The 20042-nt window shown below is 38.8% G+C and overlaps 1 protein-coding gene and 1 long non-coding RNA gene across 8 annotated transcripts in view; one reads left to right on the top strand and one right to left on the bottom strand.

Moving 5' to 3' along the window:
* The window catches only part of LOC119656681 (solute carrier family 41 member 1), a 193580-nt gene that overhangs the window by 89556 nt on the left and 83982 nt on the right, over positions 1-20042 (top strand). The window lies entirely within an intron of this gene.
* On the bottom strand, positions 5071-20026 carry LOC119656683. Of its 5 annotated transcripts, XR_005250077.1 has the most exons (7): positions 19482-20026; positions 9428-9547; positions 9131-9238; positions 8893-9041; positions 8619-8812; positions 5340-5681; positions 5071-5258 (listed from the first exon to the last, which is right to left on the bottom strand). It is a non-coding gene; the product is annotated as an uncharacterized LOC119656683 (long non-coding RNA). The 5 variants fall into 5 exon arrangements; XR_005250076.1 differs by having other exon boundaries at positions 5340-5464; positions 9131-9547; XR_005250074.1 differs by having other exon boundaries at positions 9131-9547.

Consider the following 20042-nt stretch of genomic DNA (forward strand, 5'->3'; position numbering starts at 1 on the left):
TTGGGTACAGAACGCACTTGTAGATCTATGTAAGTAGCTTGTTTTTTATGAATGGCCTTCTTACAGGAGCAAAAAGACATGGGGACTTTTGTCATGTTTCGTGACATGGCATTAGCCATCAGTCATCAGTCCAGCTCTGCAAATGCAAATCCTCGTGAAACAACGTAGTTTCCAGTGAAAAAGCTCGAGTATTTGGCCATTAATCACCTTGACGAATGTTCAAGCTTGATAGCTTTTTGTGTGGATATAGTATGCAAATTACCAAGAAACTCCTTTCCATAATTTCAAGTTATTTTTTTTAGTTTCAAAGTCTGGGTTTTACTTTTGGCGCGTGTATGAGCTGTCAGTAAACAATTTTTTTTTATCCAAATCAAATTCAGGATTTTCTCAACTAATTTCAGAATTTTATGTTCCATGTTCGTGCGTTTGTGGGACATAGAACATTTGCACAGTCTCTCTTTCGTATTTTTGTTGCTTTCAATGAAATTATGCTTTAGAGTCATGGTGCTGTGCACAATATCGAGTGAACAGCCTACAATAGCGGGACAGCACAAAGATAAAGACAAACCTCCATGACGAATCAGGGTTTGAAAGAGAGGCAAAGACGTCGAGGGTGACAGTCGACCACCTCGACTACGCACTCTCATTTCAAAATATGTTTCAATTTCAGATTCCGAATTTCTTTTTTCTATTTAAAATTCAATATTTTTCAAGTAACTCATTATGTAGCTTTATACAATGTTTTATATCATACCTGGGCAAAGATAGAGCTGAAGCTCTCTGAAAAAAATATATTTTCTCTTCTCCTCTCTCTGGTTGAAGAAAAAACACTGAAGAAGGCGACAGTTGGTTCCTGTTTGTTTCTCATCAAATTTTTTTAGCCCCTACTCTTTGCAACCCATTTAATTTTATTTAAATCCTTTATTTTATGGATTATGTATCTATCTTGGTAAAAGTTTGTGATTTCTTGCTGGTCGTTTTCAATTCAGCTCCAGGATCTAGAGCGTCTCACCTGGATCCATCACCAACTTCGACAGTTGAACGTCTCCTCTGAATCGAATCTTAAGTCATGTCATTTCTAGCTCTTTTGCAAAATCTTTATAGGCAATTCCTTAACAGAATCGCAAAAAGAAAGGTTTAGTAAATATTCAAAAACGAAGTAATCCTTAGACTTTAGAAAGGTGGACGTAGCCCAAGCGGGTGACGACAATTTCATGGTTAATAAATCGACCACGTGGGCTCCTTTGTGTTGGTCACGTAGGTAATTCCTGCAATCTTTTGGATCCATCTAAATTTTTTATCAATTTTATTAAATTATGGAACTTGGTCAAAGTAAACCATTTAAATAAACAAATAGTTAGAATGTGTATCCATAATCTTTTAAAGCAGCATTACATTCAGCAGTTTTCATTACTTTCTTCATTTAAAGTCCACGTGATGGGGTTATAGGTGGGGGCGACTTTTTTGATTATTTCAAGTTTACTTGCATCACTCTATTAACAGAATTATGAATACTATATTTCAAGGGTTGATTGTCGGCGTATTCACAGAAATTCAAACTTGTTAAACCACATTGTTAGCTTATTTCTTATCTAGTAGTATTTTTGGTAATAAAACTGATTGTAAAACAATTCTCTTTTGGAAACACACGTGCCATTACACGCATCCATGAGCGGATCGAGTACATCCCTAGATTTAAGAAGCGAATAAAGCGAGATAATGACAGATGAATAAGCAAGTTGTATATTTTAGATAAAAATTCTTCCTGAAGAATGCGAAAACCCCCATTGATATAAGTGGAGTGTTGAAGGGACACAATCGGCCATCCCGTGAGTTGACCCTGTCAATCAAGAAGGTGTACGTAGAACTTAAAATTATTTATTTATATTATTGGCTGTCTAGGTCCGGCCTCGCGGTCAACCAAAGTCACCCCGGTTAACTACATCTACTCATATTCTTTCTAAATAGTCTCTTTCATTGGACGCGATTTATAGTCAACTATGCATGTTGACGGGATCGGAAGGTCGTCCCGATTTTTCTTTTTCTTCCGATTGGTTTGTGTTAGATTCAATCTTGGTTATCGATGCATCACCAAACATCTCTTATTCAAAATTTACGCCAGTGCCGTCCGTCCTGTTTCCTTCTATGATTCTAAGTACTAGCCGACTATTAAGAGCAATTAACGTCGCCTCGCGGTGATGCAGATAACACGCCATAATCTCATCTGAAATGCGAACATCTATGATTATACTGATCGTGGAAAAACTGCAAGGGAGGTCTTTAATAGTATAGTCGGTCAAATTCTCGCTGATTGAGATGACAACCAAAAGACCAACCAAATCAACTATGGGTTGACACGCTTAATGTTGATTTGAGGGCCTCCAACTCCATTCGACCCAAACCTATGACCAAGAAAAATGGCGTATTCGATTCAGATGAGCCGACCTCCCCACCAAACGAAACAAAGGCCAATAAAGAAGAAGATGGATTTGACTATCTTTCCAGTAGAATGAATGTTTGTAGTTTATTTGATTTGATGTTTCCCATGTAAATGTTTTGAAATATCTTTCTTGGTTTGTTTATGGCTACAATAAAGTAATAATGTATTCTATTTAATTTGAGCTGAAAGCAAGGAATGAAACTTTGCTTTGAACTTTGCCACTAAGTAGAATGGAAATGAAAATAGTATACACAAGACCTCAAATACTTGAAGGCCTCGAATTTAAGGCCCGTTGTTTTGCCTGAAACAATATTAGTGACTCACGAGAATACTCATACCGCTCCCCCACAATTTTAGCTTCCATTCCTTATAAATTTAAAATTTTTGAATATAATGCTATGGATCGAATTAAGACGGATCTGCCCCACAAACCAGGAACCTCCATTCTCTTTTGAAAACCTGCCAATGAATTCTTCTTAGTAGTGTTCAACCAGAAGAATAGAGGGTAGGCAATTCAGGGAACAGTTTGTCTCCTCACCTGGTCGCATGCAATGTTGATTTTTCTACGGTCTTATCAAAGACATAATTCCATTAAAAACCGAGGAACCTCGTCTAAAGGGAAACAGAAATCTTAGAATCCAATAACAACAAGGCAATAGGAAAAAATTGAATATTTTGACCCGTCTTTTAATATTTATCTTTTATTATATTTTTTTATGACATTTATCATGTCAAGAATCATAAGAAAAAAATTTCTTTAAAGCAAAAAAAGTTGACTGACGTTTTCGTCCAGGGCAGAGGCAACTCATCAGACGCTGCCTCACCGCTGCCCTGGGAGCAGCGTGACCGAAAGTGACGACAGATGGTAATTGGTCCACTTAAATATAATCGCAAACACGTAATGGGTAAGGTAGGGCAGAAGATCAGAAGGTAAAAAGGTTGGCTTACCAGAGGTCCAGCTCAACAATGATGGAGTCAACCTATGCACTGTTAAGTCTGCTCTGCATACAGAGGTCGGAAAGAATCACGCGCGCCGGTTAGAGAAGTATACATCCATGGCGGTCATTGAAAACCTTTTCGTTAAAATTGATTTTGGGAGAGCAATATTTTTATTTTTTCTTAAAAGTGTAGACATGAGAGCTCATGTGAAGAAAATTGGACAGAAGAGGGTCCGGTTATTTTCAACCAGTGATTTGCAGCTGCCCGGTTTCCTCAGAGCGCAAATGAAAATATTTCGGAAAGGTCTTCTTTAATAAAAATCTGGACGTCCGCCTTTAGGAGAGACCTAACCTAACATCGCGAAAAATATTCGAATACTTCACCGAGAATCAACCGCCTGTGAAAATACTGCAAAATTCCTTTTTTACGGAACGTTTCACACACCTTTTCTTCTAGTGATCTAAATTGCCTGTTGCATACCTAGCCTACGTAGTTTTCGACAATCATCGACAAATCATTGAACGCTTCACTGTTTCTTATCCGAAGTACTGGGAAATGATGTAACGTTGATAGTTCTATCGAAATGCGAGGTTTTTTCAAAAAGTGCCCAATTTTTATTCTTAGAATCAAAATTGATTCAAATAATTTTTTTTAACATTAATCCCTTTTAAAGCACTCCCTTTAAGCTACTACACACTGCCCATCCTATTGTACTAATGTTGCAAATAACGCCGACAATCTTCTTTTTATGTGGCTCCCAGGTATGTCATTCTTCATTGTGTTTATTTTGGTCTGAAAACTTTGAGCAAGCATTTGCAGCTTGAAGAAAAGCCAGAGGTTAGCACAGAGTGAAACCAGGAGGGTTGGCGAATCATAAGTCTGTTACGTTTGGCAAAAGATTTATAATGATGTGCTAAGAATGAACAAAGGCGTGGCCACAGAGAACTTGCCACCCCTTATTTATCCATAAGGTTGGCAGTTTGTGTTTCATTGCTTCAAAAGTGACATAAAACTCCTTGGTAATGGTAATGGTAGTACTATGTGGAGCGACTTTGCATCTGTAAGTTTTTCAATTATTATTCGATGATTCGACATCACCACTGTCTTCATTTAATGATTTTTAGAATGTTGAGGTTCTATTAAAATATCTGTCACTCTCCCCAGAAGAGTCGTCTTGAAAGTGGTAATACCACTCTCATACCTGCATGATTCCTATTGCGTCGTTCTCAAACACTTGTTTAATTTTGAGTATAGTTTCTCCCTTGCTTACGTTGTTCAACTTTTTCCTTCATTCTGGACAAAACAGTATCCAACGACACCTAATTACTCTGGTCTTTTTTCAACAACATAGCAGCGACTATGTGCTGGCCGTGAAAAGATTGGGTAAGTTCATTAGGTATGCCTAAAAAAAACATCAATTCCCTCCCTCAAGAGTTTGGTCGTTTCGTCAATGAAGGTCGGATACTTTTTGAAAAGAACAGGTCTTGTTCGTTACCCCAATGATTTATTTGAAGACAACAACTCTAAATTTTAGAGAAGTTGCTTCTGCTAAAATTCAAATGATATTTTCGTAAATAGTGGGCGTTGAATGTTTCTATAATAAATTGAGAGTAAAGTTTATTTACAATATATTGGTCGAAAAGGGACAACAAATACACGAACTATTTACTATATATAATTTCTTTATTTGTTTCACCATTGTATATAAATTTGTAATTTTGTTTTAATTTTTATAGGCATATTTCAAGTGCTATATTATTTTATGTGGATAGATTGAAAAAAATAATATCTGCGCTTTGTTTTTCACCTTATGGAGTGAACTTCGATTTGTTTGTTAATTGCTTCTGGGTTATTATTCATTAGTTAAAATCCTCCTCACCTGTTGGAAAAGGAAACGTTTGCTCGTAAGAGAAATAGTAAATTAATACAAAAAATAAAAGAAAAATTTAAAAAACCTCACCTGTATGCATCCTTATGTTTTTCTGCCATCTTCATCGTAGTTCAGTATTTTTTCCGGTAACATATTTCCTATAACTGTCTTGTTGAGGTTATTCTTGTTTTCATTTAATTTCGAATGAGTCCTCGCTTTTTGACATCAATGTATAATTTGGAGCAAATTTGCAATTTTTCAAGTGATTTGGTGACCAGTAATTTGAAAAAAAAAGAAAAAGGCTCTTCTTTTTCGGCTTTATTTAATCAAATACCGCATTTCGGGAATCGGTTTCTCTCTTTCTCAGTGTTAAGACTGTTATTAAGATTCCATAATTTCAGTTCAAATGTGGCCAGTTTAATTAACTAGAAGCTTTAAATGATTTTTATTATTACACAAGATTTTTTTTCAAACTTTAATCATTGATTTCGAATCATCGGAAACACTAGCAACAGCGTGTAGCTTCCACTATTTCTTCGGCTCCAAGTCATACATCATGGCATTTTTACCGTTATGTTTCTCTTAAATTCCTAATTTCTCTATTCTCTATTCACACACACGTACTCGAGGAGGGCGATCAGATCCGAGTCTGCAAGAGACTCATTTGAAGTAGCTCTTGCCACGAAGCCTCACTGTAGGTTATCTGCTACCATGGGCACAGTAGATCTACTATAGGCAGTACCTTTACAAAAATGACCCCACTTGCAAATGTGCTTGTAGAAGCTTATCTGTACACATCAGAGACGCTAAACAAGGAAAAGGCATAATCTTCGCCAAATCGTATTGGTAAGAGAGAGATCGGTGAGCTTTTGCTATTCTGGTACTACGGCGTTCTCACCCATATAGCAAAAAGTTGTTTCACGTATTCACTTATACATAAGCAAAAACTTGCCAATCTCACCAATACATTGGCAAGTCCGGGCGGTATGTCAAACACAGCTGATCGGGTTTTCGGTACATCTCGCTCATGCTCAAGGGCAAAACAATTTGAAATCGTGTGTACTCGCACTGATTTCCCCCCTTGAGGGGCAAGGGAGAGTGAGGTAGCTGTCTAGTATCTAACTGTGACCATGGGAACCGGGATGAGAGCGTATGCTCCAGGAGAATTCTTGGAAGATGTACTCTCGGCCCGGCTGTAGGGGTTTCATGATGGTTATGTCTACATCGTGGACAGAGCTCCTTGTGAGCTCAAGCATGGAGTTGCTTCTGTACAACTCGGGCGCCGTACCCCTTAGTTGCGGCAGTACCACTGTGCAAGTCATAGCGGAGTTCTGATTGTGGTCTCCAAATCAATTCGTGTCAGAAGTGGACCGTAGGATTATATTAGGTTGTTGCACATGAAATGGCCGATTTGGCACTAAAATTTGAAACGACTGTAAAGCTTGCAAAAATTTATTTAATTAATCAAAATAGGTGTCAGTCGATTCAAAACACTTCTCCCAGAGGGATACAAGAGCTTGTATGCCAGTTTCGTAGAAGTCAATGGTCCAAATGCTTAAAAAATTGGTAGTCGGTTGGCGAACGGTCCGGTGAATATAATGGATGAGGCAGAGTCTTAAACTGCAATTCGTTCAATTTTTGAACCGTTGTTCGAGATACATGAGGTCGTGCATTGTCGTAAACAAGTATCACACCATTTCTGTTGACTAATCTCGGCCGTTGAATACTCAATTTTTGGTGCATTTCCTCGAATAGGGCACAGTATTTCTGTGCATTTATCGTTACTCCAGGTTTCAAAAAAGAATAGTAGATAACTCCAGCTGTATACCACCAAACAGTCACGATTACCTTCTTCAAATGGAGGCTCAGTTTCGGCATATGCTTCGGTGGCTCATCAGCACCTAGCCATTATGCTAATCGACGAAGATTGTCGTATAATATCCACTTTTCATCACATGTCACTATTCTGTGTAAAAAGGGATCGCTTCTGTTGTGGATAGTAAAGAACTGCAAATTTCCATTCGAAGCGCAGTGTTTTGCTCCGCAAGGGCATGCGGAATCCATTATCGACTTTTTCACCTTTCCAAGTTGTTGCAAGTGCCGGGAAACTGTTGAATAGTGTACGTCTAGTTTCTCAGCAATGTCTCTCACAGGCTGATGTGTGTCGGATTCGACTAGCAAACGCAGCTCGTCATTGTCAATCGATGGTCCTGGATGTCCACGTGCCTCACTTTGAAAGTTTACATCGCCTGACCTGAATTTTTCGAACCACGGCCGTGTGGTTCGTTCGCTTACCGTATCAGCTCCAAATGCGCTGTTAATGTTCCTGGTTGCCTCCACTGTTTTATGACCGAGTTTGAACTCATACAGGAAAAGTATACGTTCTTGGCCCTTTTCCATCCTTTTTTCCTTTTTATTCACTGTTTTCACAACGATGGTCAAAACTGAAATGACTCCTTGATTAAATGTAAGAGTATTTATACATCATTATTCGAGACCAACAGCGCTAACTGGTGATGATTTGATACAGCAAAATCGCAACTAGCATCACTTAATTGCCACATCGGCCATTTCATGTGCAACAACCTAATACCTACACGGCAGATACTCACGTTAACCCCCAGGACCTTCATAACCTATCTGAATCCACAATTATTAAAATTTTAAAAAATTTAATTAGAAAATTATTTCTAAAACATTGTTCTCTCTTGGAATCAGGAGAATATCGTGCAGTTCAAGTTTCAGATACTCCAATTGCGACCAAAAAAGTTCTCACTGCTTGAACTTCTTTTTCTAGTTAATTTGAATTCATTCTATTAATTGCCCGTACAAATATCAAAATGGTTGCCTATATTCCATATTGTACGCACATTGCTACAAACATACTTGCATTTAGGTAATGCGTGGATGTGTATCCATTTCAGCAATGCCCACCTTTATAAAGGTCAAGTTTTTTCTTTGAATTACACATTGTACAATACTTAATCGGAGAAAATTCACAAAGGTCAGTTACTAGTATTTATGCCATAGAAAAGTACTTCACGAGCCATCTATATATTGTATCTATACCTATACATCTACGAGCCTAGCGTCTAGCCTATGTATCAAATCGTATATGTACAATTGTCTTTACACGTAATTTCATCATATCGAATTACTGCACAATGAAAATAAAATCAGATACTTAATAAAATGCATATTGTACCGTATTGTATCTTGCCGGCTAAAAGTTTGTTTATGTCTTTCGAAAATCACGTTCAGTCATTTTTAATTCACATGTCATTTTGCAATCTGCAATGTGCACATGTGTGCACGGATCTACCATATAAATAATGTATTTATAAATGAAGAATCAATTTAGATACTTACCCGTATACGGTATATATTTGTGCATTGTTTACTAAACAAATGGTTCAATTGAAGGAATTTCAATACCATTTTGAAATGGATCTGGCTTAATGTTGTATGAATACTTCAATTGACTGCGTATGTGCAGATGCATGTGCCCATATTTTGGAGAATTCCCGGACTGTGGGGTGGTGTACTTCCAAACATGTGGAGTTCTGAAAAACAAGAAGGAAAACGTTTTCACTCGTCTCGTGGATTATGCGCAATGCGAGCTACATAAACTGTGAAAAAGCACCTTTGTTAAATCAAGTGACCAGGTCTAGACTCTAGCGGTATCTACTGCTATATCGTCCTTATTTGGCAGGACTCAAAGACACTATCCTCGTCCTTTTGATATTATGCTTATCCACAAGAAATGCATCCGTTGATAGTGCCAATTTCTACCTACAAATGTGAAGCTCATTTTCAAATGAATAGAAGAATATTATCGACGATAGTGAAAGGTGTTATCAAGCAGCCTAGCTTGAACTTACTTGGGGACAAAAACTCCATTATAGGTTATAGTTAAAATTTAAAGGTCGTCTGTTAGCCAATAGTTAAACAAAAAAGATACAAATTCGAAGAGAATTTTCCTTTATTGGCTAAGAATCTTACTTGAATTAACAAATACTGTATTTCGGGAACCAATTTTTCCTTCATAAGTATGATCTCTTCTGTGCGGAGGAAGGAGCATACTGATGGGAATGACAGTTGTTTCCCGAAATACAGTATTTGTGACTTCTGGACAGAAGTCCAAGAGGCCACTTGGTTCCCGAAATACAGTATCTCACTTCAAAAGGAGGGAAGAAAAATTCTTGTCGAATTTGATTCTTTTAAATAGTTTAGTCTGCAACGAAGCAAGACGAAGCCAGTCTGCCGAATAGGTCATGTAAAAGACCAATGTCCAACTTCTGCAAAAAGTTAACGTTTCTTTAAATATTAACAAATAAATAAATAAGATGGCATATAACACAAAATATGAAATTGTGAACTTGTTACAATGGCAAGTGACATAAAAACAGATATTGTCCCGCCTGTGGCGGGCAACAACAACAACAAATATAAATCAACATTTATCCACAAATTGACAAACTGCACACGCTATTGGATATTGTATGTTCAATTTCTAATATATATTTAGGGTAAGGTTTCAACCCTTCAGCGGGTGCAACCAGTAAACATAATAGTGTTCTCTTCAAATGAAGAAGATTAGAGAATCTGAGTGAAATTATGCGGTGTTTCCAACAAGTTCTTGTTAGCACTGATGAAGGGAACAAGTGGTTCCCGAAATATCGGTATTTGCAAGAATAAATATTCACACCAACGAAAAAGAAACAAGTTTTTATTATTTCAAAAAGATTAGAGAAGTTATGGAAAGTTACATTGAGTACTATTTTCACTACACAACCGAAGAATTAACTCGTTCATGAAAAAGCAGTATAAAATAAGAAGTGCCAGTGATAAGGAATATACGAAGTTCGGTCAAATACAAATGAAAATTTTGTTATTATGTTTAATAGGAGAATTGGAAGGCCCGACTGCTTTTCCGTAAATTCGGTCTAAGTCTCTCTACTCCATAAAGCAAATAGTTCCTACCTCCGTTTCACAATGGATCATTACAATGTCCCTGAATGAAGAAGAAGCAGGACTATCAAAAATTTTAATTCGCTGAGCCAGTTTTGAGGAAATAGTTCTCTTTCAAAACCGCGTGCACTACTCGCATAACCACGATTGGCGTTCTAGAACTTCCACAGGGAATCTAAATCACGGAAATAAACATATCAAAATCAATAGAGTTCCAATGAGTCTACAGCCCCCTTTGGATGCGAAGTGAATTCAAGACCAGAATCAGAGCCGCGGCGGAGGAATTGGTCTATACATCGTACCCACAAGGATCTCGGCTCGATATATAGACATAATCAGAACTAACTCTCACAAGGAGACTAATGGCCAATATCTGAGCTGGAAACATATTCCCCAAGATTTCTCTCGAAACCCAAGTTCCCAGAGGTCTATTCCGATCCACATTGTACCAGACAACCTCCGGTAAGATTTCTCGCCAAGAGCCACTCCAGAGGAGTGCAGTTTCAGGTGTCATCGCATTGGAGCACGTGGGAACGGCACTCCCGATCAATGAATTAAGAACTTGATTTCTGCAAAATTTTAGCACGATGGGCTTCTCAGTTTATTCTTCATGATTTGTCAAACGATTTTGGTCTGTTATACTGATAAGGATAAAGGATTAGTCAGTGGTCTAAGCGCTTGTAACGACGTAAAATTGATCACTACATGGTTGAATGAAAACAAAGAGTAACACCTGAGTTTTAGCCCTACGAATGAAGGCAACTACTGGCCTACTACTAGCAACCAACCAACAACATCAAATCGAACTTGTCAAACGAGAACAATAAAGATATGAGACTACAACTTTGCGACCGTAATTTCTCCTATCTAGCTTCAAAAATCACAAACGATAAGAGTTATGACGATGAATTCCTAATCTCCGACATGAAGATGGACGATTCCGTAGCCTACATATCGACGAAATCTATAAGCGATGCCATGAGGTCGCGGTGGGCGGGTCACTTAATCCATATGGATGAGGATGATCCAGCCCGGAAGGTTTATAAAGGCAATATCTATGGTAGGAAAAGAAGACGAAGCAAAACCTGCCTGAGATGGAGCGATGATGTAGGTAACGATGCCAGCCAGCTTTTAGGGATATCCAACTGGTGGACCTCGGCGCAAAACCGGGAGTTATGGAGTTCCTTATTAAGGCAGGCCTTGATTGGATACCGGTTGTTGCGCCGTTGATAATGATGAATGATGATGGCCGGGATCGCTTACAGGGAAAGTTCTTACCATCATTATGTTCTTCCAATTTGGGCTTGATTACCACTCACTTGGCTGTTTACTTTCAAAGATGTTTCATTAGCAGATTTTTGGCTTCTTGAATGTGTTCTTGGAATCGCATAGTTACTAATGTCTTTGACTGTCAGAAAAACCCTCCACTTTGTGTACCACTCAATTTCCTCAGTTTTTGATGACCTTTAAGATCGGTATTTCACCGTGTACTTCCAATTTCATGGTAAACTTCGTTTTTGTTAAGTTTGTCCGAGCCTGGTAGTGTTTCCTCCAGTATGTCTCCATGTATGCTCGCTAGAATGTCATCTCCATATTTCACAAAAAACTATGACTTTATGCTCCCTCGCTCCATAATTTCCTTGAATTTGATCCATGGGTGCCGAGGAACGTGGGTTTTGAATACCAACTCCCGATGTTCCTTTGAAGGACTTTCTCCGAAAGTGAAACGGAAAACTAAGCTTTTTTACTCGATTTACTGCTGTGATTCATTTTTGTGTGTCTTGTGTTGTTTTTCAATCCTCCATACAGTTCAGAATTGGAATTCTGTAACTTTATTGGGTTGCAATTTACAGATCGCGGCTAAGGGTCGTTGTATCGTAGGGAATAAGTATTATTCAGCAGATGTAGGATTTCAGGGCTAGAGTCGCAGAATCTTTTATTGAAAGTGGGGAAGAGCAACTCAGGATAATTCTTTGAATCCACCCGTGCTGAAAAAAAGGTGAATACCAAAAAAATCCCAACTCAATCGAACTTTCCAGAATATCAGGAGCATCCTCTGCTGTTGGTGCGAAAGTTTGACGTGCCAGGAATAAAATATACAAAGACATGCTTTATGTTAGTGCTCATTTTGACGACCTGCACTGAACAGGATTTAAAAAAAATTCATTAGTTTTAACTGGCAGTTTCCCAAGCTAATGAAATTATGGTCCTTAAGCCAAATGGCGAATGGCGCCCCTGTGAGGATTACAGAAGGCTAAACGCGATTCACCTTTTGGTGAAGAGCAGCACCTACTGCGATGTCAGAGGCATCAAAAAAACGGCTAGTGGTGTCGAGGAAATACCAAAAGTGTAGTATCAGCCAGTTGCTGTCGGGATTTATCGAACGCGCGGATAGCCTCTTTAGACCACACAATCTTTCGTGTGTCCTTTGTTTTGGAGCCAAACAAGTACGCGTTCAACACCGACTGGTGTTGGGAGGCCTTGGGCAGGAAACGACGACAGAAGTTTAGCATACCCAAGAACCTCCGCAAATCCTTTACAGTTTTCGGACGCGGAAAGCTTGCAATCGCTTGCACCTTGTCTGGGTCGGGCTGTATTCCGTCAGGGGAAATGAAGTGGCCGAGGAGTCTCACCTGTGTCTTACGGAGCTTGCGTTTCTCAACGTTTAGGACTAAACTGGCCTCAAGGAGACATTGAAAAATGCACTCGAGATGGGCTAAGTGGTCTGACTCTGACGAAGAAGCGACCAAAACATCATCCGAATATACGAAACAGAAGTCGAGGTATTGCCGTCTATGGAATGTCTTCTGGAGCTACAAAATCAATACTTAATATAATGCTTAGGAGCTAGCTCTGGATTACTTTACTAACCCTAGCGTAGGTATAACATCTAACGGGAACTGAGCGTTCCATAATTTTCATCCGGCTTACTTTACTAAGGCTTGGTTTAAAGCAAAATTTGTTTTTAACAACCGTGCGCGGATTTCATCATCGTAGCTGTTATCGGTTGTGATTTTCGACCCTAGATAGGGGAAATTAGAAACGGCCTCAAAGTTGTATTCTCCTATCCTTATTCTTCCTGTTTGACCAGTGCGGTTTGATGTTGTTGGTTGATTCGTCTTCGTTGCCACCATATATTTTGTCTTGCCTTCATTTATGTGCAGCCCAAGATCTCGCGCTGATTACCGCCTGCTCGATCTGGATGAAGGCAGTTTGTACGTCTCGGGTGGTTCTTCCCATGATGTCGATACCGCAGCATAGGTCAGTAGTTGGGTGGACTTAAAAATGTATAGCTTCCAGTTTTGTCGATCCAGCCATCATGTCTTCCAATTTCGTTATGCCCTTAGTTGCTGGATCGTATTGTTTTTCCAGGCATAAGTTATCAGCGACTCTCTTAACTCTCTTGCCTTACTTTCCTTTCCTTTGCACTTAGGTTTTAAATTAAAATCGTGTCGTATGTAATTTCCAATTTGGTTTGGCAATACCATGACGAAAAGGTGCAGAGCAGAGACTGGAGGTGGAGGTGGCTGGCGTCATTTCCTTACGCGTCGAAAGTGGGTTATACATCAGTTCCTTTAAGGTCAACCTAGAAGTACGTAACCAAATTCTTTCAAACGATTCCTTATTTCCTTAGACAAAACGATCGGTACAGGTGTTCTGCTGTTTACCCAATTTGATAAGGAGAGATTAGTGAATTGAGGGGTATGTCAGATCTTCTGCAATGAAGATGAAATATTGGGATTGGTCAAAAGTCCATTCTGAATAGACTTTCGTTAACTAAAGGAGACTCGCTGTCGAATATAGCGATTGGTGACGGTGCAGCCAGGGCCGAACAAAGATAGCAGGAACGTAAACTATCTTGTTTAGACAGCGTATGCCCTCATCATGCTTTCGACCTACTGTACCCCAACAAGCAATACTAGCTCACTTACATGAGGAAATCCTTTTAAAATGATGAGTGTCAAGGACTAAATATTAACTATTGGTATAATTTGGGGGAAAGGATCTTTATGGTACATTGCCGAGAAAAGGCTCATTGCTCCTCTGACTTTTGGTAGATAATTCCCGTTTTCGCGTTCAAAGTGTAATGTAACATAAGATTCAAAGGACCTTCCTTACTGCGTTCAGGAACGCAAAAGAGAAATTGAAAGAAAAAAGAAAAACTAAGTTGACCAAGTAGCCCGGTTTCAAACCCCTTTCTTCATTAGTAATAAGTTTTTTAGTTTCAAGGAATGTCCTCTTCGGAACCAAAAGGATAACATGAAATAGAGATATTCCCTTGACTTCAAAGAGGAAGCAGTGTTCAGAACATTTGTCATCTCCTTTTTCCACATTGTCGTCCAAAGCTTAAGATAGTCGGGGTCGCGACAAATTAGTCAGACTTTTCTGTATCACATCACATAAACTCTGGGCTCAACAGCAGCCTAATCCCCTTCTATTGTCCTCAATCAATGTATATTATGTTTTTGATCCGAAAGTTACTACAATATCGGTATCTTGGTAGATTATGCTTCCTAGCGAAATGTGCACCCGGCACTTAGAATCCATATCAGCATTTTAGGGAGTTTAGCTTCAGATATACTGAGGTGAGTGAGACCGTAGTTGTTTTCTTATCGGTATTTGAGTCTTCATTGCGATTTGCTCATATGCTCTTAATGGCAAGTACTAATGGATTGAAATTATTATTTGCTGGTGGGACCGCTGAGAGGTAGATAGGAATGAAGTCTGTTTTTATCTAATCCAATCAGATATAGTGCGCCTCTCCATCATCATTATCGGGCACACTCATTATTCGAATATGTACGAATATAATCAGGACCGAAAAAAGAACTTATCAAGGCATATGTACATTTCGAATGACAACATTATTTTAATAACAATTTGCAACGCTTTCAACACTATTGTTACCCGCTATCTTCCAGATGATTACTCTCAAATAACGTATGTCTATTGAGCGAAAACAACAAGCTGATAGACGACTTTTATCAAATCATCAATCCAGGGATACGTTTTTTAATTAAGTGCACTATCGACTACTTGATCGACACAGAAATGTGTATTGGTACTATAGAGTTGCTAAATATATCCAGAGACAAACGCAGCACCAGATGATACTCACAGAAACTTGGAAAACCGATGATTAATGCGCAATCAACATTAGACAATAATAACGAAGATATCGTACAATGAACAATAGAAAACGACAATGATGTAATTACGAAATGTCGTGTTTTGCAAGGCATCTTGATAGCAAGAAAATCATAGGTTCTTCCCTTACTAGGTAATTGATGACGGGGGTACGATAGTTAGTTGATAACTAAGGCACTTTGAGATATCTGTACAAATAATCATTGATAATAGAGAAATGATAATAATATAGAAGCGGATTTGTGAAATTTTCCTTCATAGGAGCACAGATGTTGCTTAGGTCAAGGGTTTGTTTGATGAGTACTCACAAATATTTGCACGAGTCACAGGAGGTAGTAGAGTGTAATTCAGCACAGAATCGTATGTCAATCATGAATCCATTCGGGACCATTGTTAAATTGGTCATCGAGTGGTAAGAGCCTTCAGATACAAACCCAAAATCATTGTCGTTAAGAAGGGTTAACGCTGTTCAAAGAGCATGAAGTTTACCTAATGATATGGATATGGGCTTGGAGCTAAATACGACCCTAAACGACTAGTAAATTGTCTTCCTTTTCAAGGAGGAAACAGCATCATTAAGAGCCATACTCCCCACGCGGTTTTTTTGTCAGCCCTCTATCAATAGTACACAAATATACTCCATCAAAAACCTATGCCCAGTATTCAGGGGAGCCTTGGATGAAATGAAAGAATGAGGGTGATACAAATCAACCTCAACCATTGCGAAGCAGCTCAAGACCTACTCTCACAGACAATATTTGACAGGGAGGTCAAGGTGGCCATAATCAACGAGCGCAATCTAAACAGTAAGAATGGTGCCTGGACCACAGATGTAACCTACGAGGCGGCAATATGGGCATGTGTAGATAAAGCCATTCAAGAAGTAGTAGAAGTAGAAATAGAATCAGGGCAAAAATAGCTGACTCCTACATATATAGCTGCTATGCTCCACCAAGCCTGACGATAGTAGAATTCGAGGAAGTGCTGGGTATGCTAATCTCGGATACAAAATGTCGAAACCCCAAAATCATAGCGAGTGATTTCAATGCGTGGGCTGTGGATCTGGATCGTGGATGGATCCAATTACGAATACCAGGAACCGTATTTTGCTCGACACTTTTGTAGAGCTTGACTTGGTGGTTGCAAACACCGGAAATGTCTCCACTTTTTGAGGGACAGGCTCGAACTCAAATCGTAACATATGTGGAAACCACATTGGCGGCGAAAATTCTCTGGTTCGTCAGTGAACATTGTACTCATAGCGACCACCAGGCAATTCTCCTCCAGATCGAAATTGGGCCACGAAACAAGCTTCCTTCCCGGTGCTGGTCCATGAAAACCTTTGAATGGGATGCGTTCACAAAAAAGGTGCTAGAAAACCATGATCCCGATATAGTGGCTTCACAAAAGGTAGAATCCTCCCCAATAGGCAATCCAACTATTAGTGGAACAAAGAAACCGCAAAGTTGCGGGTTGCATGATTCCGAGTAAGAAAGATCTGCCAATGATCTAGAAGAAAAAGAGAAATTATACGCGAACAGTCGAGACTATACAGACCTGAAAGCCAGAATGCTTCAGGAAACTTTACTTGGAGGCATGCCAAAACCTTTGGGGAACAACCTACAGGGATGTTACGAAGAAGATAAGACCAAACACCACAACTGACCTGCTCGCATCTTCTGCTCGATATTGTGATGGCGCTCTTCTCCTCGCATGAAGGGGACCACAAAAAATATAAACAAGGAGGAGAAGAACTTGCGGAGATTTGCCGGAGAATGGTTTTGGATACTATTCTCAATAGATCCCTTAAATTCGCTGCTGAAACCTAACCCGACTGGTTTATCAGGGTATTGGGGGCATACTTGGGGAAAAAGAGTTTTTTCTGATCGGTCGACTTGGCCAAATCTACACCCAGCGAAATAATTATATGTGCAAACAATTATTTTGAAATTGATAACAAAAGTGGTTTTATTTGATTTTGTTTATATTTTTTATTGAAACAGGTTTAATATAAGAATACAAAAAATAGATTGCCCTTTTTATTCTGTGGCTCTTATGGCTCTTTTAGTCAATATAAAGTGAAAAAATTAAGCTCCGAAGGAAATATTTATATGCGCAAAAGTAAATTAGATTATAAAAAAAATAAGAAAGATAAGCTATAAAAACAAGAATTGATATTTTAGTATTTAGTATGGTCTCCATTATTATAAACCACTTGACTTAATCTAAATGGCATAGAATTATGATAATTAAGGAATGGAGCGTAGAATCGTCGATTTTGGCCCATTCTTCCTTGATAGCTTCTTTGAGGTCCTTGAGGGTGTCAAATTGGCGGCCATTTTTATAGACTTGCTGAGAAAGAATACTCCACAAATTCTCCACTGGATTTAAGTCTGGACTGACAGCAGGCCACTCCAATAAAGGCACATTTTTGGAAGCAAAGAATTGCTTTGTAAACTAAGCAGAATGTATTGAAGCGTTGTCTTGCTGAAAAGTCAAGGACTCACCATAAATATCTTCAGCAAAGTCTAACAATGCATCGTTAAGGAGTTCCACGTACATCTGCGCGTTGACTTTATGCGAAATAAAGCAAATATCCGCCGCTGAAATTGCGAGAGTAGCGCGTCTGTCGTGGTTGTCTGGAATCTCGCCAATACTTTTAGGAACCATCTGGTCCATCCAGATTAAACTTTTTCTCATCGCTGAAGATGACATTTCGCCACTCTTCGTGCCAAAATTTATATTTTTCAGCGAACTGGAGACGTGCCTTCCTATGGTGAGGGAAGAGTCTGGGTTTGGCACTGCGGTTTTCATATCGAATGTTACTGCTTTCATGTAAAATTTGTTGAATACGACGCCTAGTCACTTGCAGATCCAGTTCTGCTTTAATTTGTCCAGCACTCATGTTTTTGAACACAGCTAGGCGACCGATTTCCCGTTTGGTCCTATCAAAAACCATGGGTTTTCTTCCACTTCGCTTGATTTTGGCATAATTTTCAGAGTCGTCCAGAAAGTTTCTAATCGTATTCCGATGGCGATTAACTCTTGCAGCAATTTCCCCAATTTTCATACCAGATTCATGAAGACCAATTACGATCCCACGCTCATTTTCCGTCAGAGTGGTTCCACGTGGCATAGTGCTTTAAAAAAAATTTTTCTGTTCGAAAAATAACTATTTTAATCTATGAATATAAATTTACCTTCTTCTTGAATTTCCTTACTGATTAAAATACTCACAAAACGTAATTACTTTCACACTGCGCGCTTCAAAACACTATCGCTATTGAAATGCACATATAAATATTTCCTTCAACAGACAGACGCCGCCGCAGGTTTTTGTTAAATAACGGTACCGCAACAGAGCGAAAATGAAAAAAACCGATTGTGTGAAGAAACTACACACATACACGAAGTTATCTGCGTACTCAATGAATAATAACAATTATTATAAAAAGAAATCATACCAAATATATTTTTGCACATATAATTCTTTCGCTGGGTGTAGTTTCGCCATGGAAGTCAAGCGATGGCAGCACCACATGATATCCATGATCATACCATCCGATTTGTCTTACAGGCATGGTAGGAAAGATGCTCAGAACTTATCTATAATAGACGGAATATAGAGATAGCTTATCAGAGCAACAGTTTGGTCTTCGTCAAGTTGATTCAACGATCGACGCCGTAGACGTGGTTTTCAAGCTCGTTCGTGATAACATCAGATGTCAAAAATGCGTTCAATTCAGCCAGCTGAGAATGGATAAAATGCTCACTAGTTAAAAAGGATTTTCCTAGCACGCCAAATTACAGCTTTCATCGTAAGCGACTGTGTGGTACCTGTTTCGTTTCTCATGCAACCTCCCATGCAACAGTTGGTCCCCGAAATACATATTGATATATATTTTACATTATTATTAGCCAATAAAGGAAACTTATCTTTCAAATCAATATTTTACCTAACAGCTTTGATATCCTCACAATAACTCTGTTATTCGCGAATTCCTCATCCAAAATGAGTTCTACTAACCCCAAAAACTCCACCAACCTATGAAGCTGGGAGTTCAATATCTTTAAAACCAGTTTACAGAAAGATCCAAATTATAATTTTCTTACCTTCCTCATCATCCTTGGAAAGGAGGTAGATCCCCGTTCAATAGTAAAGCTGAGTGGGTTTTGCCACAAACGGCGCCCAACGTGGGACAATTGAAAGTGCCGCACTTTAGTCCTGAATTCATTTTGAATTAGCAAATCGTGATACTATTTAGGTTCTTGATGATAACAATGACTGTTTAAGTAAGCACAATCATCATAGTTGGATTTTGGAGCATTGTTCTTAGCCAGTGGTTCAACAGAAGGAACAAATTCGGGGAGAATTTTCCCTTATTGGCCAAAATTTTCTTTGAAATCACAAATTCTGTATTTCGGAAACCAACTGTCTCCTCCATTAATGTACCTTCACACTAATAAAGTAGACAGTTGGTTCCAGTGATGGCGGCAGTTCTTTCCCAGAATGCGGAGCACTAATAAAAGAGGCAGTTGGTTCCCGAAATGCAGTATTTGTGACCGAAATGAAATGAAAAATTTCAACCAGTAAAGAAAAATTCACTCCAAATTTATTTCTTTTGTTGAAGTATATTCATGCTGTTGATAAAATCCGGCTCAATAGGTTACAAT

Source organism: Hermetia illucens, chromosome 5 (genome assembly GCF_905115235.1).
Source record: "Hermetia illucens chromosome 5, iHerIll2.2.curated.20191125, whole genome shotgun sequence".
Lineage (NCBI taxonomy): Eukaryota > Metazoa > Arthropoda > Insecta > Diptera > Stratiomyidae > Hermetia > Hermetia illucens.